At 42.7% G+C, this 25,986-nt stretch overlaps 2 protein-coding genes across 2 annotated transcripts in view; one reads left to right on the top strand and one right to left on the bottom strand.

Moving 5' to 3' along the window:
- chst15 (carbohydrate sulfotransferase 15) overlaps positions 1-4,068 on the bottom strand; it is a 29,931-nt gene extending 25,863 nt beyond the window's left edge. Inside the window, exon 1 of the mRNA XM_084040759.1 lies at positions 3,905-4,068. The gene's annotated coding sequence lies outside the window, so the exon portion shown is untranslated. The remainder of the gene's footprint in view (positions 1-3,904) is intronic.
- Positions 1-25,986, top strand: part of bub3 (BUB3 mitotic checkpoint protein) — a 347,592-nt gene that overhangs the window by 106,112 nt on the left and 215,494 nt on the right. The window lies entirely within an intron of this gene.

Below are 25,986 nucleotides of genomic sequence, written 5' to 3'. Positions count from 1 at the left end.
ATGAAACATTTATGCAACAAAGGGTTACCGGTGACAGGAGCGAAGCTAAAGACGGCATCTTTACGAGCTGACATGTTTTGATAGGGCTGCCGAAACAGCCGAGGACTTTAACTTTAAATAGACACTGAACAAAACCGCGTTTGACAGTCGGTTTGTTTATGTTGATGCAAAAACTCAATCTGCATACTGATGAGGTAGAAGTGTGTATCCACTGTAATGGATTCAGGATGTGCAGCGTTCAGTTTGTTAACCATCAATGCTAAATCTAATAGAGGGAGGGGGACAGGGGGGCAAATAGCTATTATTTTCATATTGATTAGTCTGTCGATTGTTTCATTTTTGACTCATTGATTAGCTTGTACGAAAATACTGAAACATGCTCACGATGTACCAAAGCCCAGATTGCTTGTTTTGTGTGACCAACCCGCAAATATGCAATTTACAAGGATCCATATAACATAGAGAAGCAGCTAATCCTCACATTTGAGGAGCTGGAACCAATAAATGTTTGGTATATTTGGTTGATTAATGACTATACTTATACCAGATCCACTTTGTCTGTTCTTACCTTTCACAATAAAAGCCCTAGACATCTATCACAGCGTGACTGGTTACCAGAGGGAAAACTAAATAAACTAAATTAGAAAACATCTCACATATATTAGAGCCTTTTATTTGGAAAGTGTTGATGTGAATAGCTTTTATGCATATATATATTTCCATGAGTGTAAAATCTTGAGAGTACGTTCTATTTGTTGCCTTGTTGAGGGTCCATATGGACGGTCTGTGTGCCCTGTGCCCCAGAGGAGCCCTATGTAGCGGCTCATTGCTCCCCCTGATGCATGCTTGACACTAACCTTCCTGCAGCAGTGACTGAAATATAAGACCCCTTAAAGAGAGGTCAAATGCTTCATTTGAGAAACACAGAAAACTGCTTCAGGCTCTCAGGCCGGAAAAAAAGGAGACGTATTCCACAGAAGGGACAGAAGAAGAAAAAAAAGGTTTCGGAGTTATCAGAGCAAGGCCAGAATGTGTGAGTCAATGGGAAAACGAGGCGAAGGCTCATCTAAAGGGCTGGTCAGAGGTTTTGGGGATGAGACACAGGGGCTCTGGGACAGCCAGTTGCCCCAGTCTGGTGCAAAATGTCCCAGACAAGCATTCGTTCTCACAAAAGACAAAGTAGAGCAAAAGAAAGTTGGCACCCGGTCGGGCAGCACATTGTTTACCATTGTTTCTGATTTCTAGTTATTTTTTTAAAATGAAAAACACAGCCAGGGCTCAAACATCGATTTATTTCCAAATATGTGCATTTCCTCAGATTTATGGGTGTGGGTAAAGATGACGCCTAACTTTTTTTTGAAAGTCACGGTGGTGTAAAAAGACACGAGAGCGGCCAGCGCGTTGTTGGACCCCAAAATGTCTCGGCTAATGAAAGCCGCTCCGCTGCACTAAATTCCCCGTGCATGTTTTGCAAATTACACAAAGAACCCAATCCTGTATCAACATGGGAAACAAGACGGTCAAGCAATGCCAGCCAATTCCCAGAGGCCAACCGAAAAACCACAAATACCGCTTTGAAGTAACACTTGTTTCATCTTCTGCATGAACTCAAACCTCATCCAGTCTGTGTTTATACAGTTCCAAACACGAGGATGTGCTTTTATCGCCGTCACTGTCTAACGACCTCCGGCAAACTGAAAAGGGCAACGGCTCCGTGCATGTTCGCTGCCACATCCTCCCCTAGTTTGCATGATGAAGTGGCTTTAAAAAGGGCCATTTAAATTGAATTGCCTCAGCCATTTCAATTGACTCCCCTTCCCTTTTAGAAATTCCCAACAACCATTTCAATAACAAAGGTGTCCCTCTTTGTCTGTGTCGCAATAATTAAGAGTCTACAGCTGGTTTATGACTGAAAGGAAGCATCGCTGGAAGCTCGGATGGGAAAACCCATGATTGGAAGCCTAAAAAAGCTGCGTTTCCTGCTGTGTTCCCATTTACATGCAATCAAAGTCTGGTTTGAAAGACTAACATCTCGCCCTTTTCATAATTCATAGACGAGTGATGACATACTATTAATCATGCAGGCTTCTGTCTCTTCCTGCGTGCTCTTTATTGTGTCGAACATGCCTCACGTGTGTCTTTGACATCGTGCGGCAGCGTCGATTCATTGTTTATTTACTTTAAGTTCTTTTTAAATGAATACTTCATCAGCGCCGCCACACGGACCCGGAGTTAACGCCGCATCTAAATCAGGGACGATCAGCCGGAAACCATCGCAGCTCAACTCATCTCGGACGGGGGGGTAATTCATCAAAGTGCTTCAGTCGCTCCACGGAAATCTGTGGTAGGGGGGGGAGAGATGAAACGAGCTCAAACAAAACAGAGTGGCTGCCAGGAGCCACGCACACTACATCGAGTCGTGGCATTTAAATCATTCTAATCATCCATCCCACTCGCCGTGTAATAATATATTGCAGCGGGGAGAGAGAATCCCCCCACCCCTTTTTCTGCGACGCCTACACCTCTGCTTCCCACACGGACGCGGTCGCAACTTATAAGCAAATGGCGAGTAAACATTGTGTGTGATTCTCTATGACGTGTGCATGAAAACTATATGGAAAGTAATCATTATATTGAATGAATGTTTGCAGCACAAGATGATCTTCAGTTTATGCACCCATTTGAGAAGCAGAGCATTTAGACTTTTGAATTGCATTCGACTCATCGATAAAATGCTCCTGCTGTCGACAAATGTTAAACTTGCATACCCTTCGCCTGCGTTTTTCTCTCATTAAGTCCGCCTGCGTGGAGCCCTTATGGCTAATGTGCCTTTACAGTAATTAAAAACCATTGTGTTCCTCCGCACATTAACTCGTGCAACTTGAAAGTAATGAGGGGAGGAAGGAGGAAGTTAACGCGATGCGATGCACCCTCGGGGAATGTCTTCACCATTAACCAAAAACCTATCAACCCCCTCGCATGAATCCATATCGCATACGGCATACGGCCTGTTTATATCTCGTGGTGCATTTAAATGAATCTGGGCGTGAGAGATGCCTGTTGTAAATGTAGGAGTCAATTAAGGAGGTTGTGGGCGGCTTAATTAGCAGGTGCTTTGATGGCTTCTCAAATCCTGGAGACACTGTTCTTCATCACATTTAATGCCTACCTAAACCTTTAACTGCCCCCCCCTTTCTACGCATGGTGATCCATCTGGCCAGTCTTCCCAGTCCAATCTTGCCTCTTGGCAGTCTATTTTGTGTCTCAGGTAGGACAAAGAGAAGAGAGGACCAGTCCGTCCCTCCCGAGGCTTCCCCTGCTCCCATTGGTCAGCGGGAAATCCTTTTGTTTTGGCTCTCACGGTTGAAGAGCCTGTGGCAACGCATCTCTGTGAATGGAAGCCCAAAATATTCCTGCACGCAGACAAAATGTGACAAACTGTCGGGTTCTTGGGGGGGAAATTTAGAGAAAAAGTAGTCCCTCATGGAAGTGATACATTTTCCCCCCGACATCAATTGGTGATTTAATCTCTTTATTCTTTCGCGACGCGCGCGAGCGAGCAGCTCTTTCTTCCACTTTAAACCGAGTCAACTCTCGACTTAGATTAGAACACATAGCGCCCCATTCATTCTCTACGGGCAGCGGGCGCCGCTCCGCTGAAAGGAGCCCGTTATATTGGCGGTGTCTCCGGTTGTATACAGGGCACACACACAGTCAAATCAACCCCTCAGAAAAAAAAGAGAGAGAAAAAAAAAAAAAACTTTTCCATTTCTGCACGCTCTCGCTTCGAGAGACTGGAAAACCCAACTTCGCCGCAACCGATGAAGCGTGGACGGAAATAAAAAAAAAACATGCGCACGGATGAATAGTGCAGAAATACATATTTAAAAAAAAATAAACCTACCATGAGTTGCGTCTTGCAGCGCTCACGCCACCACGCGTATCAAACAACTTCTCGTTGCCGGCTCGTGTATTTCCATTCCGGTCACCGGTCAAGGGATTAATGGCATTTGTAAATCCGTGTAATTATTATTATTATGATTCTTATTATTAATAATATATTCTCCCCTCCTCCTCCGCTGGCGGTTACATGTGAACAAGTTGTAGACTATCTGCGCTGTGACAGCCTCTCTCTTTCTCTTCTGCCTCTCTCTCTCTCTCTCTCTCTCTCTCTCTGCCGATATGAAGGGTGGGAGTCAGCTTCTCTCTCTCTCTCTCTCTCTCTCTCTCTCTCTCTCTCTCTCTCTCTCTCTCTCTCTCTCTGTCTCTCTCCCATGGTGGTAAGGGTGAGGGGTGAGGGGCAGCGAAAGGGGGAGGGAGCAGAGGTCCTTTTTTTAATAAGGGGGACTATAATACTATAATCTCTTTACCAAACAGGAAATCTGCCTCCACTAGACTGTATTAGAAATAAACACACATAAATACACAATAAAAGACCAATCAAATCTATTTCTCATGCACTGATTTCTGTATTTCTTTGCCTGGAGGTTTTTTTTTTTGCATCACAATCGAGCTGAATGGAACCGTGGCGCTCACAGAAGACCTATTGAAAGTCTGCCTTTTTAAAAAGAGATTCAAGGCAAGTCCCAGTGGCCTATAGTGGTTGAGGCGCACGCCATATAGCCGCCGCCTTCCCCGGTTGGATGCCTGCCAGGGAGCTTTGTTGCATGTCATATTCCTTCCCCTACTAATTAAAAATAGACCAGAAACCTCTCGTAACGCATGCCTTCATATCATCAGTAGAAAGGACTTGATCGAATGGTATAATTGTTTTAGCTACATCCTTTAAACGTAGACACTTAGTGCAGCAGGATGATGTAGTATCAGGGCCCGCCGGTCCACTTATAACCCCGCAAATAAACACAGATTACAGAGAAAGGATGAGATACTTAAACAGATAATTGTTTAAAGGCCGTCTAATCCCACGGTGTTGGATTATTTAGACCACTTTAAGACAAGTTAATGTGTTTAGGGGGGGATAATCCCGGTGATGGTCTTTATTCTTTTTTTTATTTGGTAAAAAAAAAGTTTTCATATGAAAAGACCAAAATCAATAGTGTACGTTTGTTCCTCCTCCTGTCTCAGCCCGTCTTTGTTGTCTCTTGGTTCCTGCTGAGGACGTAAATCTTTGAGCACGGCACAAATACAGCGCCGGAGGAATGAGCTGAGAAATGTTAATGTTCCGCTGTACAATATAAGATACGGCAGTAAATACCCCTCTGTAGTCTGACTTGACAGCCTCGTTGTGTACCCGTGCTCACTTGACCATGGTGTAGCTCATTTATAGCCAAAAGTTAGCCTTTTACTTCATAAAAATCATTATAAAAAGAATCGTAAGAGCGTAACCTAAAAAATGCTAATCCCTATAGGACTCATTTTTTTAAAAAGGCAATATAATTTCCTAAAATAGTTGCAGATTGCACAATGGCCGTCTGTGTCACTGAGGAAACGGCTATATTAGGCCGTGGCTACACAGGCGATACTGTTATTAGAATGATCTCATTGTTGGTTTTGGTCTTTTTATAGGATTTCATGACAATAAGACAATAGTAGCAACAGTGGAGTACTGCCGGCCTTATCCGTTAACGTTATAAGCGCCGCTATGTTCCATTGTACGTTTATTGAAGCTGAAACCTCAGAGACAAAAAAAAGAAAATCCACGTGGGGAAGAAGAAAAATGCCTTTTGTAGTTTGTGTGAACTGGCCCTTTAGAAGCCACCATTGACTGATCTCTCTTAAGCCCTGCACCAAATGCACTCCATATCTTTGTAGTCACCCAATAAATACAAAACGCCATAAACCTGTCATGTCCAAGTCTCCATTGGACCATCATTGTGTTATTGTGGTGCTCCTTCCTCAGAGAGTGTATAGAGGGGTTGGTTGGGGGGGGGGGGGGTGATGGTGGGGGATGGGACCGTGGCCACCAAGACAGCTGCTGCTCCCTGGCTAGTTTTTCACACCATTAAGGCAAAGAAGGATTTATAGGAGGCTACATTATGTCTGCATGTTTGTATGGTTTCTTTAGCTCTGCTTCAGCCTCGCAGTGTGTTAGTTGTGTCTTCAGCATAACAGCTCAATATTGGAGAATTTTGACAACAGCAAGGTTTTTTTTTTGCCTCAGAGACAAAATTAATATACCAGGAAGCACCTCAATTACCTGAGAAGACGAAGGCCAATAATCTCACATTGCATTTGAGAATGTGTGTGTGTGTGTGTGTGTGTAGCCGCTGGCGTTCCAGCAGCAGACAACCCCCCCCCCCCCATCTCTGGATGTGCATGTGGACCAGGGATGGGGAGATGAATCATCATGATGTGTCCGGATGGAATCGGCAGCTTGACCGCGGTGTAGTCACATGCTGCCGCGGTTCCCTCTGCGGGAGGCGTTTTCACATATGAGGCTGTCGTCTCATATCATGTTTCAGCGACGCCGGGTCTGTTTTTGCTATCATCATCATCAGTTTCAACACGGCTACCATTAAAGTCTTCTCTTGCTGTTTTCCACGTGCTTGTTTCAAAAGCCATTATTGCCAGTGTTTCCTTTATTGTAATAAACAACTAGCCCAAGGGAGGTTATAGATTTTCATGAATTTCATCTTCTCGCAAATTGAATTTCCATGACCGCCTGCTGCGCAACTAGTGACACCGTTTGTATGCATTCGTCATCCAGTTCTTCTGATGGCACCGACGTCACTGACGGTGACGGCGAGGTGCAACGGCTGGTTCTCACCTCGGCAATTCATGCAGAGCACGTGAGTCACCGTGCCTTCAGTGTGCAGCACGTCTGCAGCCAGACATGCCTCTCAGCAACGGCTCGTCTCCGTCTCTAATAAAGCCCGCTGGAAGTTACCGGAAAGGAGGAGATTATGAAAAAGTTGTTTATTGTGTCTTTCTGTGTGTGTTCTGAGCTAAGAAAATTGCATACCCACGTTTTGTTTTGTTACAGTGAGGCGACAGGAGGAAATATATGAGTTCTTGAGGCCCTTGTGTCAGTTTTTTCACCTTTTTGAGTCGATTCCACGGAAATGATTTTCCAGATATTTGGACCAGAACGTTAAGTAATTCGGTTCGGCCATGGCATCCACTTGCTTTTTTTATTGCACACGTTCTAGTATTGCTTTCTCCAAAAACGGCGTGCCAAAAATCAAAGTGATAATATTTGGCAGTGAGCATTTTTAAGTCCCTTAAATATTACTATAACTATCAGATCGGTGTCATTACTGCACAGTATTGGTGGCCAGCTAATCCAATTCACCATGTGGCAATTTTCCACTGCACTACTGGATTTTTAAGTCTTCAAATGGGATCAAAGGACCACAAAATAGTCTATGAAGTTGCATTTTGTCAGGGTTTTCGTGAATAGAAGCCAATATAAATCAAACTGAAAAGCTTTTATTGTGTAGTCGAGTCAAGACTTTGTATTCCCTGTAATAAACTCATTTGTGTCCATGAGAGTCACACATCCATCCCAGGATTTGTGATATTTTAATTCCTATCTCACCTGGATTGAGAGGATTAAACCGCATCCATCCTGATTTAAATCGGAAGAAAGAAAACGGCGCTCTGCGTGGAACGAGACTCCCCAAGGCTCCTCTGTTAAGGAGTATTTGTATGAACAGCTCATCACTGTCAACTCCAACACAGTCTCCTTGAGGTTTTTCTCTCTTTTTTTGTGTGTGTTCTGTATAATGGAAAGAGTTTAAACCGTTGCAAAGAACCTAACGGGACAGTCAAATGAGATTTGAATAGCTTTCTCATGGGGCCTGTAAGGGCGCAGGAAAGATGTCTGATAAAATCATATTGGGGAGCGCAGACTGACATTTAAATGATTCACCGTTTCCAATGAATGCAGTATGTTTCCAATAGCTTTGGTCATGAAATAGGAGGATGTGATGTCTTTATTTTGCATTCAAATGTGTTTGTTGCCAAGTCTGGTTTCGACTCGGGGAGTTGATGCAGCTGCTGCCATGCGGTTCTTTCCAGGCAGAGTATTACTCATCTCTGTCATTCCACGTTGTGTATGTCAAAGGCTAAACACTGTTTACAGCCTGACCATAATGATATTTGTAAAAACCCCATACAGTGTTTCCCACAGGATTGAAATATACTTGTGGTGGTAGCTGATTTGCAGAGGTCATTAAGTTGGGGTTGGGGGCTTAATTCTGCTTAATCTGCATTCTGGTGACATTTTATGCATCCATTTTTAGTGGAAATATCTTTATATGAAGCAAAAGTGTATCAGTGTTCTTGTCCTACCAGTCAGTTCAAACATATGCTAATACAGTTAGCCTACTGTTTCTGAAACATGAACAATATATAGTCAAAAATGCCCCCAGTGAGTAAAACAACGTAAATTTTCATAGTATGGTTTTGTGGGTCTGTTGTTTGGCCTCTGCTGTTTCGTGCTATGGTGGAGGTTTCACTGACTTTTTACGTGGGCAGCTGTTAATATACCTGGGCAGCTGTTAATATACCTGGGCAGCTGTTAATATACCTGGGCGCTCATGTAAAGCCTATGTGTCGGAAACACTGCCATATAAGGGCTGAACAAAGATCGTAGAAAGCAGTTTCCGACGTAAAAATGGCTTAATTCCTCTTCAAGTGATCATCTCAAACGTATCATCATGACCTTCTTAACCGGAAATAAACCTTACCTTCAATCTTCAAGCGATCAACTTTTATCAACCTTAAAACGCTGTCTTTATATCTTGCTCTCTAATGTACTGTAACTCCAATTTGAAGGATAAGGTTGCCGTTATTTTATATATTTTTTTAAAATCCCAAGCCATCATTGCATTAATAAAGCTGCCTCAATACTTTATGACTTCCCTACCTTGTCCTTGCCTCTCAGCCTCAAGCTTATTAATTCCTATTGAAGATTAACATCTTTTAAAGCACCTCACACATATATAGTTTCAACATATTGGATTTCAGTACAATATCATCGAGTAGCAGCAACTAAAACCTGATTAACATTCTTCTATTCCTTCCATTGATGATTTCTGAAAATCTGTGGAACCAAGCTGACCCACGAAGATTAATCGTCACCATAAAATGTGATTCAGAGCAAAAAGAAAAAAGGCAAAAGTACAAGGCTGTATATGTACATAAATATTTCAGGAACTACATATTCCATAAACCACTGCGAGTGGTGATTTGCCGCCTCTGGAAAGTCCTGAAAAACTTTTACAAGAATCGTTGTCGTCCTTATTTCTCATCTTAAAGGTTTTTTTTTTTCAGAAACCCATTTCGGTGAATTATAATTGTAATATAAGAGAGAGTTTGCAAACGAGCCGCCATGTTGAAATCCCAGAGGAGGCCGTTCACGAGTGCAGCAAGCATTTCCATGGTAACGGGGAGCCGGCCTGCGCCTCCGTTTGATTGATGAGGTACAGAAAGTCATGGATGCGATACGTTGAGACGTAATCGAATCGTGAGGTCCATGAAGATTCTCTATATCTCACACAATACATCAATTTTTAGAATGTTCAACTGGCCACATCTCACACTGTGCACCCAAAGAGTTTCTTAAACTTAGACTCCTCCATAACTTCACACAAAAATCCTCAAAGCCAGAGAACATTGAACATTTTCATCACCTTAATTCTCGCAGTTCTAGTGGAAGAATCATGATGTCACAAAGAGCTTAAATGAACTCATTATTTTTTCAAGGCTGGTTTGATCTGGACTAACATGTGAATAAATGATTTACCACCGTCAGTGAATACATGGGGTTCCTCTCAGTTCAGACGACTAAAGCTGATCCGCGCCCCGATCAAAAGGGAAAACATTATTCCACGCGTTAAGCTGCTGTAATCTGTGTAAGATATTTGACTCAAACAGTCAGACATCAGCACCTGACTCTACAGAGAACAATGCCACCTCAGCACTTCTGCAAACAAGGGACTTTCGATCGGAGCTGCCACACTCCATCGTCTTCGTCATACCTCTCCGTGCTCCGGCTGCTCCCTTTCGCATCGGGAGGATGAACGGAGGAATTGAACGTTTCTCCTGCGATAGTCAGTAGCACGAGTAAACTGCGTCATGCGTCGACTAAGCTCAGCTCAACGAGCCATCGGAGAGGAAACGGCAGAGAAATACACATTTGATTTATGAGGGCCTGCTTTTTGTTTGTAGCGCTTCCTGGAGAAAAGGTTTTTTTTCTCGAAGAGGTCTCGTCTCCGGAGAACGCCAATAGAGCCAAAGCCCTTAGTGCTGGACAGGATGCCATACATCAGCTTTCTAGGCAGGATCACGTTTTACCATAACGCTACACACACATAAACACTCTCCCATACAACACAATATAACATAAGATTTAATATACATATAATGGATGCAAGCTGAATCAAAACCACAGGGACAAAGACGATTAGTGGATGATTGGATTTGTTGATCCACAACAATTAGAGGATTAATTGGTTTACTTAATTGAAAGCTACTATTTTTCTAAATCAATGTTATGCTAAATGAAAGCTTTTCTTTGTCACATACGAAATGATAGTAAATTGAATGTCTTTTGGCAAATTAAGGAGATTAGAAGGCTCCGAAGTTGTGAGAAGAATTGTTTTAATCCATTCATCAAATCAAGGAAATTAAAAAGCAGGTTAATAATAATAACCGACAACAATTTTGAAAAATACACTACTTTTTACTACTAAAGCACCTCATGTTCATCAGCTAAAGCTAGGAATTTGAAGACATTACTTTGGGCACATTCACTTTTTGCAGTGTCTCATACACACCCACGTGCAACCTTTCAAAACCAAACATTGTTCCAAAAAACGTCATCACCCCAAATGTGTTTTTTTGTTTGTTTTATTTTTAAAGTGATGAAGAGGCTTTTTGTTCACATATCGCAGACATACTGAAGGCCAATTCATTTGTCCGTAAAAGACTGACGTATTTCAGAAAGTTCAGCGAATAGAAGTCTAATTGTCAGTGTTCCAACCTTGAACATCAATCTCTTTCGAGATTTTAATCGTGGGTTTTGCTGAAATCATTGGGAGGAAAAAAAAGGCACATTCAGAGTTTCCAAGGCACAGATAGCACAGACCGTGGTCAGTGTGAGAGCTCGAGGGGGATCTTGACTGACGGTTAACTTAGTAATGATGATTATTTTCCACTATATCATCCTGCATTGACGGTATCATAGGCTGTTTTTCTGGTTACAGATACATTTATTCATATATTATTGTCATATCCTGCAATAACTGCCAAAATGGTTTTGCTCGTGGGAATGTTGCTGGAATATATCATAGAAACATATTCTCGCATAGCAACAGTTTCATCATAGAAACAAATGTTTACATTCCCACATACGTATGAATGTTATATCATAGGAAAGAAAAAAGAAACACAATCTCAGAAACAAACCCCGTCGGTTTGGGACTGACGGTTTTAATGAGCCGACAAAGGAATTCAAACACCAGCCGAGACACAAACACCAGCTAAAAGATGGCTGGAGGTAAACAGTACATATCATTCGCTGCCATTTGCATTTTTTTTGTGGCGCTTTTAATGAGATTCTTAAATGGCACCATCGTGTAAATAAACTGTGGATTCTAAGAGGGTTATAATGAAGTAATTATAACAGAGTAATGGAAACCCGTCAGTCAAATCTGTATAATTTCCAGCCATCGGTTCAGTATTTCTCTTGCTTGTTTGACAGCCCCCCCCCCCCTGTTGGTTCAGACGCCACAGACGCAGCTTGAGGAGTCTATTTTTGTGATGTTTATGTTTGAAGCGAGGGGAGGCCACATAGCGATGCCGAGTTGTGAATTCTGCTCTACGTCGCCGTGTGCCGGAGCGTGGATTGCCCCGTTATTTTTCCGTCAGCTCACTTCAAATCGCGTGCTCTGTGTTTTTCAGGGTTGGCACCGCGGGGGATCGCGTTTCCTCTGCTTCGCCAGAAACAGTTTGATGGCACATCCGGGGTTTTTTTTGATACCCTCACCGCTGCACGCTCCCATCCTTCTGGTGGAATTCACGCCCAGAGGACGTGCACACTTTTGTTGCACAGTTTTAGCTTTTTCAAAGTCACGTTTTCATCTTTGCAATTGTTGTCTCCCCTGAAAGAAGGGAGCGAGGGATTGTATCCGCCAATCAATATCCATTCCCATGCAAATAAGCGTGATTAAAGCTGATTCCACAGGCGTGAGACCTCGTCGGTGTTCCGGTCACAGATCAAACGGAGATAATTGGTTTAACGCAACAGATTTGCACATTGCATTGTGGGAGTTTACAACTGCGGGCCTCCACATTTTTAACCGTGGAGCAATTAAACTTGGTTCTGATGGGTTAACGTACTGCGGGGATGCCTCTGTGAACACAGACACCCCAAGCAGAACAGCAACCGCTTTATAAAACCTCACCGCCCGATAGTGAGGAACCTAAATTGGATTTCTTTTTTTTTTTCTGTGATCGCAAGAGATTTTCAAAGAGCGTAAGGTCATGAATTTCCCAAGGAAAATGTAATATGCAGATTGAGCATGATGATAACTTCCATTTCAGAGGACTGTGTGTACATAGAGCATTACATCTCTGAATGATGAGTAAAGTGAGAGCAGGTCTGAGTCTATCTCACAGCGGTTTATGGATCAATGTCAGTTAAAAATGAGGAAGTGAGTTTACACCTTCAAATTGCTTGTTTTGTCCAACTAACCCATATTCAGTTAAGTCAAAACTAGCTTTTTGCGTTGTTTCCTTGATATATTTGTTAAATAATCAGATCTTTAAATTGCTGGGTTATAAGTCAACTAATTGATCGAACGTTTCAGCTCTCTAGAACCTAAACTTCAGCGTCCAAATTCGGTATTCGAATCCAACCTGCCGAGACGGATGAAAAGTGACTCTGGCCAGCAGGGTGACAGACAGTAATGCATTCATGGGGCCACGTACTGTAACCTTAGATTCTAAGCAGACGGCACATTGAATGAAAGAAAGACTCCCGAGGTTCAAGAAAAGGCAGCCATTCATATCCATGCAAGAGCCAACATCAACCTCTGTGTAACAGATTAGTTGATCAAATTACAGGAGAAATACATTTTCTCTGGAATTAAACTATGAGGCCTGTCAAATGTTGATCTATTAAATTAGAGACACACAGCTCCGTCTATAACTCAGCGTTCCAGCTGAACTGACAAACTATTTTGGATATGCGCTGCTCCACGGTTTTAGGGGGGTAAAAGGGGGATATTGTCTAACTGGGCTCCAATCCACCGGGCTAGAGTGGGAACACAGGTGAGTAAATCTGCACCGGAGCGGTGTCTGAGTGGAACATGGCTGGGAGGCTGATGGCGGTGGAGAATAATTGAATGGCTGGTATACAGGTCGCTGGCTGCCTGGCTGCTTGTCTGGGTTCCCAAACTGCAATCTGTCAGTCACAGACAGGGTCCGTCCAGGTGCCAACCTGTTCCTCCGCCAGGGGAGTGACTTCACATCCTCCATCAACACTGAGTCCCATTCATTCACAACGAGGAGAATATATATCCAGCAGATGGAATGGGGAGGACCAGGGGAGATAAGTTCAGAAAAAAAAAAAAATTTGAAAAAATAAAATTGGCCGATGTCGCAAAAAATGTTTTTTTTTTGGTTCAAAACCCCACAATATAAATATCACTGTAATAAAAAGTAAATGCTTAATTACTGTCAAAAAAGTCTTAATTGTCCTTTTGTTAATCGACTTCATTTCAGCACTGAAGACATTGACAAGAGTGTTTATTTCCCATTTTTTTGGGTCAAAATCCAAAAATCGCAGCTGAAGTTGAGGCGGAGACGCTAACCTCTGACAGATGTGTCTCCCCTCGGGATCATAATTAAAAACAGCTCAAATTATACACTGCCACGGGGCCGTCACGTGGGCTTCACATCATCACAAATGACTTGTTTTGCTTCGTTCTGGCGTTTTTAGTTTATTTCAAGTCGGAGTGTGTAATCCAGAGATAAGATTTTATGAATCTACTACGACAATTGGCTGCAACCTTCAAATGTTCTCATATTCTGTACCAACAACGCACAAATACACACACGCCTCATCTCTACTGAGCGTTATTGTGATGGCTTGCTGTTTCACACTCATGCAGGTGTTGATGTAGCAGCAGACTCACAGCAGCAGCACACAGTCTGCTGACTTAAACAGACGTGGGCACATGTCCAAGGTCGTTGTTAGCCTCCGAGCTGCTGTTTCCAAAACACAGGTTCTTGCATGCTTCCTGCCCTGGTTTTTTATCTCAGTTGTTTAATCTCCCTTTATCTTCACTATTAACACAGCTAACGGTTTGATACCATCAGGATATTTCTTACAAAGTTGGAATAAATGTAAAGTACAGCCTTTAGAGATTGACTTCCTCCTGCGATTGTGCAAATCGTAGTTATAGTTATTGTGTAAATAAATATATTGAAAAATCCATCTGTGCTGCAGAACAAGGACATTTTCTTAATGACTATAAGACTTTCACCATTTTTGAAGCAGAAGTTGAAATAACTCTGATATGTTAAAACATAGATTTTTGCCAGTTGGGAGTATGAACTGATCAGTTTTAGCCATTTTGCTCCCTTGCCGATAGTTGGATCAATACCACTCTTTGTAAGTATGAGTAAAGAGAGGTCGCCAGGAGGTGTTCAAGCTATTTAAGTATCATTAAGCTCACTAATTATGTTGTATGTTATTTTGTATTGTCTATCTGTACAAAAACCCGAGTCGGGCTAGCTCCTTCCCCCCTGCTTCTAGTCCTTATGCTAAGCTACGCTAACGCCACCACCCCTCATATTTAGCATACAGATATGAAAGTAACTCTTGGAGAGAAAACCAATAAGCTTTTTTTATATGATTTGTTTTACTGCTGCACAATGACAACCAACATTGTATTGCGATACATTCTTACACCCCCGTTTCTCTTCTTCCTCTTTTCATTTCTCCACCCTTGTTTCATCCCTTTGTCATTTCCCCAAACTTCTGCACGTGTAGGCGAAGCCAATCGGATTCGGCCGCTCGTTCTCTGTTCATCGCTTTGAGCCGGGAGAGTCCTTTCAACCAATTAGCGCCGACAGCAACAGCCTCCAACATGAGCCGGGAGGAGGGCATGTAAAAAAGATTTACAGCTTTTGAGAGCCAAATCCACCCTCGCGTCTTATCTCCCCCCCTCTCCTCCCTCACCCCCCGGGGGGCTTTGGCCACCGTATAGCGTAGCCAAAGGCTTTATTGCCGAATAATGGCCGGTCCGAGCTGCTTTCATGGGGGAACAGTGGGATGACGCCTGCTGTGTCTGACTGTGAGGGAAAAACTGGGGCATAAAGTTCAAAGTAGGCTCGGCTCTGCGCCCCACAACACAGGCAGAGAGGGGCTCAAACGCCCCACAACCCGCCTCACATTTTCCATGCAAGAGTGACTTATACATGCACATTAGGGCGGTTTGTCAGCACACAGTGGGTTTCTCAGCTGGGTCATTATTCTGCGGCCGTTATTACTTGAATTAAATCTGACGAATTGCGCTCTAAACTGAGACCGCATCTGTTACTTGTCCCTCCTCGGCGGCCACTTTGTTTTCTGCTGTTTATCACTAAACACGGGTTTTCAATTTCATTTCCGCCGTGTGCTTTAAAGCAGTCGATCCGTCCGAGATTCTTATCCTGATGCATATGGCCGCCGCTGGGGGGAATAAATCATTTTTGTTTACTAGCAGACGGGAGACGTAAATTAACCTGCAACCGAAGCGGGCGGTCATAAAAGATGAGCAGAGATTTTAACACAGTCTACAGAAGACATTTTGTTATAGAAGAGAGGCGGAACACGCATGTGTCATAATGTATCCAGTGAAACGCGGAAAATGTAAAAAGACACTTTTTTTTTAATCCTCATTAATGAGCCAAGCTGGCGAAGCATACATCCCTATTCATTATAACAGGCCAAACAGAAGCAGAACTGGAATTAGCTAAATGTTTTAGGGCTTTAATTTGCTGTGGATTTATTTATATAGGATGCGGAGGAGTAATGTCTTCAATTCCTGCCGTGACTTGGCGGGAGACATGTCAGACTGCATCTTAAACCCCGACCAATCGCAGCCTGCGGTCTGTCATGGTGAGAATATCTGGCAAAGGAAGCAGAAGCCAGATCTTTCTTCTTCACTGTGTTTATATTAGCACACTTAAGATGTCTTGTTCTTATTGGTCGGCATCACAGAGCACTTGGAGTTCAACGTTTAACGAGGTGAAGGAAGGCGAAGGCAAAATTTTTATTTATTCTCTTTTGTACATGCTTAGTGATTATTACAATACAGACTCTTTAAAGCATCCATTACAGCATTTTAAAATAGTCAAATGGGGCAAATAGAGCAGATTTCATTATATAATAGATGTATCAGCACAATTAAATAGCTACTTTGACAGAGTCCAAAAAAACCCCAGCTGAAAACAATTTTAAAAAAAAGGACATGCATAAAAAATAGAAGGGTAAGAGGACAGATCACAGGTCTCTTTTTCAGAAATGTATAAGCCGTTAGTGAAGCATCTATAAGTAATTACACGCAGCGCGATGGCTTTCTTCCCTTTGATGGAGAACATCAGAGTGTGGGATCGATCGAGTGTTAATGGAAATATCATCTCGACCCTGCGGGGCCGCGTACAAACCTGCGAGGGACTCTCTCGGTGCGTTTTCTACTAAGATGGCGGATTTGAAACTTCTCCGTGCTAATGTTAATTTCAAATGTGGAAAGTATGAAGGGAACATTCCACTGGAAACTTGTTTTTCTGGTCGGCGTCGATGCGCTCTCAGGTCGCCAAGTTTTATTCAAGCAGTCGGTACAGAACGTCTCCGAAAAGGTCAGCGTTGTGTTTCGCAGCTGTTACGCAACTTGTGCAAGTTGTGAAAACAAAGTGACAAAAAGAAGCAGTTTAAGGAAAACATTGAGACAAGTTGTTGGATCGAAAGGCTTTTTCTGTTTATGAGTTATTGTGATTGGCTCCTTCTGCTTGGCTTGTTGATGGAAAACTTGAGAGTTTTGGAAATATGGACACGTTTTACTGAGACACAGGATGCAAGATGAGATATATATATATATATATATATATATATATATTATGCCATTCCTCCCATCTCTGCATGCTTTGAATTAGCAATATAATTGTTCATACGTTACCCGAGGCATACTCGCACTTAAAGTAGGTTCAGGTTTGTTTACTGTAGAGTACCCACTGGATTTATGTAATATAATCGAGCAAAGTAAAAGTTTGAGGGAAGATAAATTGAGTGAGGAGACACCACAGAGGATCAAAAGAGGCTTCTAGAAAGCCTCAGGTAAGTATCTGCATAGAGCTGATAAAAAAAGCCCGATTCTGTTACACAGGCACCCTCTGCTCGTGAATATTCATGAGGACACATCCCTAATTGTGGATAATCCCTTGCGTTTGCTTATTCCATTTATAGCCAAATATCACGCAGGGGAATGTTGATCTCGGACCTTTTGCAGAGCGTTCATCTATCAGCCTTGCGCTCCGAACCCGAAATCTTTAATCAAACCAATTCCTTTGATTAATGATGCAGCGTAAATGAACTCGTAGGTTTCTTTTCTTCTTTTTTTCTTCCAAACCGCAGCAGAGAGACTCTATAGCACCAGCCATTGTTTCAAATTCTTCAGATGTCGCTGCTCACCTTTTTAATGAACACTAGAAGATGCACCTCACATCGGTTTTCATTCGAGTGGTTACAGCGTTGCATCTTGAATAGGAACCTGGTGAGAAATGTAACATATTTTTACCGCCATCATCCCCGAATCATAATAAAATCTTTCCATTTGTATTCAGTAAAGAGTTGGCCAGCATGCTTCTCTCTTCCAAAAGGCTGGCACGGAAGACTGAAGGTACATTTCCAGTTATAACAAATGGAAAACAAAGTCATTTTTCACTTGGCTCAGATGGAATTGTTGCCACGTTGAAAAATGTAAAATGTCACAAAGGCTTATGGGAAAATGTTTGTGTATTTAGTCTTCGTTATTTTGTTGTTGCTGGACCTGCCTTCTCCAACAGAAAAGTGAAAGAAATAAAGCCTAAAAAGAATGAGGGTATTGGTTTGTGTACAAATCCTCATCATCCACCGTTCATACGGAGGCCCTTGCTGCAAGACTATTATTACTATATATGATTACTGTTATACTCAGTGACATGGTGTGGTGAACAAAGTTACTGGTGCCTAATTAATTATACAATGTTGTCACATCCTCCTTCAATATTCCCTTAAACCTGCAACAACTGATTTTTTGGCCACTTGAGGGCAGCAGAAACAAGCTAAAAAACAACCTTGACATATTATCGCCTTATAACGTTGCTAAAACTAAATTGGTCAATAATAAGCAAACTTTAGCATTAAAAAAGTATTGATTATTTTTTTTGGCCATGTTGTGGCTAGGGATGCACGATATTGATTTTTTGAAGCCGATACCGATATCGATAACTTTCTGCTCCTCGGGACCGATACCGATACCGATAACCGATAATATTGTTATTCGTTTTTGAATGTATATTCAGATCAAATTCAGGTCAAAAACACTAATGACTAAGCTTAGGTAGATTTAGCATAGCTTTGCCTTTTACCAAACACCTAACCAGATGTATCACAGTGACATGATAATTATTACTATGAACAAAAGAAAGCCAAGAACAGTTTTGACTCTTCAATAAAATGACAATATTTATTTTTTTCAAATAAATATGTAAGTGAGTCAGTCAGTCAGTCAATGACAACTTTCCCTGAGCAGCATGGGATATGCACACACAAGTGCTGCTACATTAAACTGTTGGTCCTGATCCACACAGAAATGTAAACTACGGTAATAGGCAGAAATATCAGCAAAGCAACAGCCACTACTGCGGATGTGATCCCCTCCATTCAAGCGCTGACGCGACTGCTAAAACAAACGTTACCAACAGACCACGGAGTGAAAACATCAAAGGAAACCCCGTTAAAAGCAGTGGAAACGCGTTTTGGTGACATCGAGGAAAAGCCACTGTATTATCTCTCAACTATATTGGACCCGAGGTACAAGGACCGCTACTTCACCCGTGCATCAAAACGCTAAACTACGGGCTCGCTGCTTCTTTAGCGGCGCCGGCGTCTTCATACGCTTTTAACACACCGTCGTAGCGATGGTGATGTGCGAGGTGACTTTTAAGGTTGGATGTATTAAAGCTCGATGCCTTTTTCCCTCCTCTTGGAACTTCTGCATTGCATTTGTTACAAATGGCAAACGATTCAGTTTCCTCAGAAACTTTGAAGTAGTCCCACAGTACAGACGCCATGCGTGTTTGTTTACTAGTCTTCCTCCTCCACTCGCTCGCAGCCTCTACGTCACAGCCAGGCATGAGAAGGGAGCGCTCGATTTGTGGATTAACTCCCTCCTCCGAAACCTGTGATACCACAGTAACCACATCACATGCTAAACGGGAGGCGCCTAGAAAAAAACTAACGTCCCTCATCCCAATCCACCCGCTGTTTTAACACAAACATCCTATCTTCGGATTATCGGAGGTATTAATAATTGTATCGGATTTATCGGGTTGACGTCATAATTCCTATTATCGGGCCGATAATTATCGGTCCGATAATTATCGTGCATCCCTAGTTGTGGCCATTTAACAGGCTGTAAACACAACACGGATGTATTCTGACCTTAGCAAACCTATCAGTAGTCCATTTACACATCCATGTGCATTCACTCTTTTTGATCTGTTTTGGTCTCCACCAGCTCCTGAGGCTCTTTAGTAACTAAATCCGCTTATTTTCGGTCCGTTTTTTAACACTATTGTGCTCAAAACCGCTGCCTGCTATGTCAGAAACCGACGCAGATGAGAGCCTAGAGAGTGAATGGAAACACTGATTCACGTCAAACATGTGAAACACATTAGCGTTTTGTCTTTGTTGTACATATTGTTGAATATGTCTTCCGCTTTAACATCGTTGTTGATGACTGACAGTGATGAATGAAAGCTCTGCACATTTCTGGGTCTGAACCGGCGATGACATGACTCCTAAAGCCCTCCATCATGGCCGCCGCTGACATGCCTCTCGGTGCTATTATTGGAGGTAGACGCTCAGAGAGACCTCCACCTCACAAGTGATTGTTTTTCAGCCTGGGAGGTTAGATGGAGGCATTATGGTCTGGATCACTGTGGGAAGTATCGACGACTGCTACGACTGCTACCCCCTCCAGCAACCCTAAAACATGTATTTGATCAAACAAGCCTAGAAGCAAATCATAGACTTTATAACCCAAAGTAAAACCTACTGAACACTTGAAGAACTTGATTGAAATTGTGACCTGTGGAGACGATAACAATATACTTTTTCAGATGAGTTGCCCGTGGAGATGTCATTAGATACGAACGGGATGACATCACCGCTTTGCATCTGCTATAGGAAATCCTTTTTAGGGACAATAGTGCTTTCTTTGTTGATTCTACCAAATGGAAATGTGATTACCGCAGCAACTGCACAAATGCATACTGCGAGTCAGCTTAAGCTTATGTTATTAAGGACTTAAACGGGGATAAATGTGTGACAAGCAGTTTTTCATTCATCCTAATGTACATATCAGCATTCAACAGCAACTTGTAATCATGCATTCATTATACAAAGCTGCATAAACGCATTACATTTTCTGTTTTTCTGAAATGGATACTGGACGATTTAATGCACAAAATGGAATGGAGATATCCCGCAGCTTAGCATACAGCTGCAAAAAAGAAAGAATTACAGCTTACAAAGTCTGAATTTTAATGTTGCAGTTTAACCCCCGTTTTGCATGTTTCCATTTTCTGGTATGGGGGGACGTGAGAATCTGCATCAGCTCGGTGCCAGTGAGGCTATTAGCAGCATGGGGGATATCCAAGGTCTTATGGGTGCTGGTGGAGAGATGGCACGGGGTCATCTCTTTATTGCATCAAACCACAAGCACTTTGCGTATGCTGAGTCAGCAGTTGGGATGTAGGGTGAAGATGAAGTCCTTGAAGCTGGATTTTAACCCCAAAATGGCTAAAAATGTAGTGATAAAACGATAACGGGTGCTCCTACTTTACCAGTGAAAATAGTTGTCTTCTATTGTTTTGGCTTGGGAAGTCTAAGAAAGAATGATATTGATATTGATGAGAAATGTAGGAGTCTGCATTTACATTGACCCATACTTGAAAAAGATTGATTTTCTAAATAAATTAATAATTATTATATTTTAATCTTCTTCTCAATTATTCGATTTTGCTTGTTTCTGTGTTTTATTGTAAAATAATTTGGGACTGTTGGACAAAACAAGCATGAAGATGTCATCATGGGATGTAGGAAATTAAATAGGTATTTTACACGTTTAATACTGTGAAAAAAAAATATACACATTTTTAAAATGATCATTAGTTGCAGCCCTCAGATTATGGAATATTTTGAATGACTTTTTATTATTACCTTGACTCAGTGACTTATTCCACTGGGTTTAGAGCTGCCGCTATATCAGATTTAATAAATCTAAATATATATATGACAATATTACACTGGGGCGGCTGTGACCACACGGTCACTATTGTCTACTATCTGCATGTCCTTGAACGACACACTGAACCCCAAGTGACCTCACAGCTGCCGGCTGCTCCTTAGAATGGGTTCAACGTAGAGGTCAAATTGTATTTAACTCCGAGAGAGTAAACCCTCCACATGACTGGTGTCCTCCATCTTTCCTCGCCGTCACCTTTGCCGCCACCGCCGCCTCGGTCGGACACGTGTGCTGCCGCGTACACCTGGGACCCCGGCCGATGTGCTGCTCAACAATGTGCAAACATGAAAAGGCACATCAGGGTAATTGGTGCTCTCCCAGCACGCGTTGCTCAGCATAATCAGCGTCTCGGCGCTTCACGGGAGCAGCTATTCATGTCCAAAGAGGTGTAAGGGGAGAAGACGGGAGGGGGGGGGGCAATCAGAGGTACGGCTTCGCTGTCAGCAGCACAGCGAACAAGCCAAGAACCCTCTGGGAACTCGTTCCAGCTGGCTAGATATTAGGTGCTGTCTGAAAAGTCCCCTCACACCATCACACACAAGGGTCCACAAAACTATTCCACCTCTCTGCTCCCAATATCTGTACTCCTGGTATACGTCCACCTCCTCCTGGCTCCCACAGGTGGAAAAAATATTTTCAGACTGCGATGTTTACGAGTTGTGGATTTTGCAGCTGGTTAAAGGTTATTATTGCTGAGTGTATGAAGCAGGTGTTTAGCTGGTTCTGGGTCCACTCTGCGGTCGTGGACACCATACTTATAGACTTTCTATTTAGGCGTGGATCAGTGGACCGGAGTGGATCCTATAGGAAATTGCAGGCACACGGATGGATTGATTACATTTTTTTCTGTCCACTAGAAAATCTGGCCGTGATATGTTTTCATAATATCAACAATGAGTTGGCATATTCCAAACAGGCTCTATGGAATTCAGGCTAAATATAGTGTTGATGCGCTCCTATGTTTGCAATAGTGGGAATTTCTGTTATTGGCTTATACCGCCAGTTTATCTGCTGATACCACATCATTATCTCAGCTTGCCGTCGATCTGATTCCTTCCACTCCTTAAACAGCAGTTGTGTCTGCGGCCGGGTCTGGGTTTTATCGCTCGCTCGCTGGCAAGTCCCAACAGCTTTAATTTTTTCTTTTCGTAAAGGCTTTTGTTTGCACAACATTTCACGTAATGATTCATGAGATGGCTCACCTCACGCCCGGCTATAAACATATATTTAGGATTCCCAGGTTAGTGATGGAGGCGATGGCATGTTGCGTGTTCAGAAGCTGCAGAGGGAAACGTGTAAATGTGCGAGTTAAAAATTCAACAGTAATGTATATTATTGAAGGTGCTGCCCATCAGTGTCTTTCACGATATAATGATTCCCTTTGAGCCTTGCATGCCGTTCAAAGTCTCATCAGAAATGCAGAAAGATGGGTTGACATCCATATGAGTGTGTGTGTGTGTGTGTGTGTGTGTGTGTGTGTGTGTGTGTGTGTGTGTGTGTGTGTGTGTGTGTGTGTGTGTGTGTGTGTGTGTATTTGATGTTCCTGTCTCTGAACCACTTGCGTCAAGGTGACCAGGGGTTAAACTTTGATGCTGCAAACCGTCAGTCATAGTTTCCTGTAGGCATCGCGTTGGCATGCTACCAGATTTATTTCTTTATTTCATTTTTTTTAAGCTCCAGACTTCCCTCTGGACAAGGTTGGAGAGCTGAACCTGTTAGATAAGTGGAAGGGGGGGGGGCAAAGGCTGCATTAGAAAATCCAATGCATTTTGGCTGGAGTTGAGCCCAGCGCCGCGGGCTAGAAAGGCTCCTGCATCCCCCACCAAAGCGGGAAAAATCTTATTTGACAACCTTTGGGGAGGAAATGATTCAATGAGGTTTTTTAGAGACTTTTCAGTTGAGTTTTTAGACTTCTTCACTTACCACACACGCAGGTAAACAATCACGTCCGTGTTCAAGCGCCAAGACTTAGTCGTTGTACAATAAGAGCTGTGTTTGTGCAGTTTTGATAGACCCCCAGCCTGATGGACCCCTGTGGGGCCACATTATACGAGTGTCTCCCTCCTAAGTATTTTTAAGCGTTTTCCAACGAGCCCGTAACACGGCTAAATATAGGCTTGTCTGTTACTATGGACTTGGCAGGAGCTCCAAACAGTCGGAGCACTGTGTGCAACAAGGCCACAGGAATTTCTGATGTTGTAATATGAAAAGCGGGGGCCTCATGGATGTAAACTCTGGGCAGGCCTGTCACCAAGGTGCAGGAGAGCTGAGTGGAAAAGCAAACTTCTCACAGATTTCACGGGGGCTGGAGGGGAAAAATTTCAGGTAGAATCGTGGCACTTTCGCATAGCTGGAGGAGAGAAGCCGTGGGCTATTGTTACGCTCTCATATGTCACCATGGTTCCTTACATGACGATGTTTGTTAGGCCAGAGGACATCGTCTGGTTTGCACACAAAAATGTGCTTATTTTGGGTGAGAACTGTGGCTGAAATTCCAAATAGCCTGGGTACCATAATGACATGAGTTGGAGTTGAAGTATGAACATTTTTAGCATTTTTTGTTTCTCTTTTTCTTTGCGTTTGTCGGTTTCTGAGCCTAAGAAATAGAGACGGAAAAGAAAATAAACACTGATATCTCGAGAGGCCATACCAGTTAAATAAAGGTCAATACTGTTAAGCCCCTGGAAAAGTGGTTGCACCATATTAAAGAGGTCTCTATAACATTAAATATTCATGATTAAACAAGCAATAATCAAAGTGAAAGTTGGGGGGGTTCTCTTGTGAGAAATAACCGACGCTGTTGTAACCGGGGCAGAAAATAGGTCCATGTAGGATCCCAGGAGGCTGATTGGGAAAATAGGTTTCCGGGGTCTTTAAAGAATATTGAATACTGTAATCGCATCCACAGGAGGCTAAGCCTACACAGTGCAGTCAGGAAAATCTCAAACTTGTGTAACTGTAGCCCTGGGTCTGCATGAATAGAAGAATACCTGCAGAGCAAAAAATGAACCGTTCATAAAGAGCTCCGGCGTCTTTTATCACCCACCGGCTGCTGGAAGTTTCTCTGTTTAGCTAAAAAAAGGAAACGTCCAGAGAGAGAGTGCACAATGTAAAAATCCTCCTGTTCCACCGATGTTTTATTCATGCTCTGGATTTGCAGGGCCTGATTGCTTGTTTGGGGCTTTTTTTTCTCCTTTTGCTTCTCCACACTTGTTTGTTGTGTCTCACTTGAACAGAATAATGCATTACCGTGTTCGCCATCAAACAAATGTAGTGCGGTGCTGCAGATGCTCATTAGGAAAAAGGCGTTCAACCCCGGTGGGCTGTTTACAGTGAAAGCCGGCGTGGCACCTTGACGACGTAAAAAAGGTGGCGACGGTAGTTTTCAGCCAGATGCCGTTTCTGTGCGTGTGCTGCTTTCAATGACCTAGAATTCGTCTTTGACTCTCAGCGTGTCCCTCCCATCTCCCTAAAGGTGAGCGCCGCCTATTTAACTTTTCCGTTTGTGAAGCCGCTCCGACTTGATGATTCGGTTTCTGCCTCGTGACGGCTCCCCTCTTCACAGAGTCCCTTCCTTCATTATTGACACAGGAAGGCTGTTTGCCTACCACCTCGCCACCGATGATGACTCATACTTAGCTGAACTCTCTTCTATTCATCACTTCACACCGAGCATCCTCCCCGGCTCCACTTTGCTTCTGACCTACTTTTATGCAGCGCAGTCCGTAAGAATATTTGGACAGAAACGCATATTTCCGTCGTTTCGTCCCTGTTCTCCGGCATATTAGATTAGAAATACACCATGACCTCAGCTGTGATGCTCACGAACTGAGATACTCATGATTAGAGATATTACAATACACTGTACCAATACCAGTGGTTTAAAAATATAAATAAAAAACAGGATAGATAGATAATAAATTACAATATTACACAGGTGTCGACTTCACCTCATCTTCCCTTTTTTTCCTTATTGTCTTCTTCATACACTTTTACACATTTCTTCTTCATATTCTTATATTATATAACAAGCATAGCTCTTTTAATATATAGATTTTGGAAAGCTATTTGGTCAACGTTTTACCCTCATTTTCATTGTTTCACTTAAAATCCAATGGATCAGAGTCCAGAGCCAGAAAAAAAAAAACATTTGTAAATGACCAAATACCTACAGGCTGCATTTTAAATACCACCAATGGAAAATGATTTGATGACTGGAGCTAGGTAATTGCTCGCCACGGTTATGTGGAGGGTTTAGATAAAAGCAAACACCTGAGGATTCCATCACACCAGCTTTACACACACATTGAGACACACACACACTCATTCCTGACTTTGCCAGCAGCTGCAGGTGAGTCTAACTGAGGCAAGTCATCGCCCTTGTCTCATCTCATCTCTTGGCCAGACACTGTGTTTGTGACAGCCTCATCAGCCACACAATGATGAGCTGGAGACAGTCTGG

This window comes from Eutrigla gurnardus (assembly GCF_963514095.1).
Source record: "Eutrigla gurnardus genome assembly, chromosome: 22".
NCBI classification, from domain to species: domain Eukaryota; kingdom Metazoa; phylum Chordata; class Actinopteri; order Perciformes; family Triglidae; genus Eutrigla; species Eutrigla gurnardus.
This window is presented reverse-complemented; position numbering and strand designations above follow the sequence as displayed.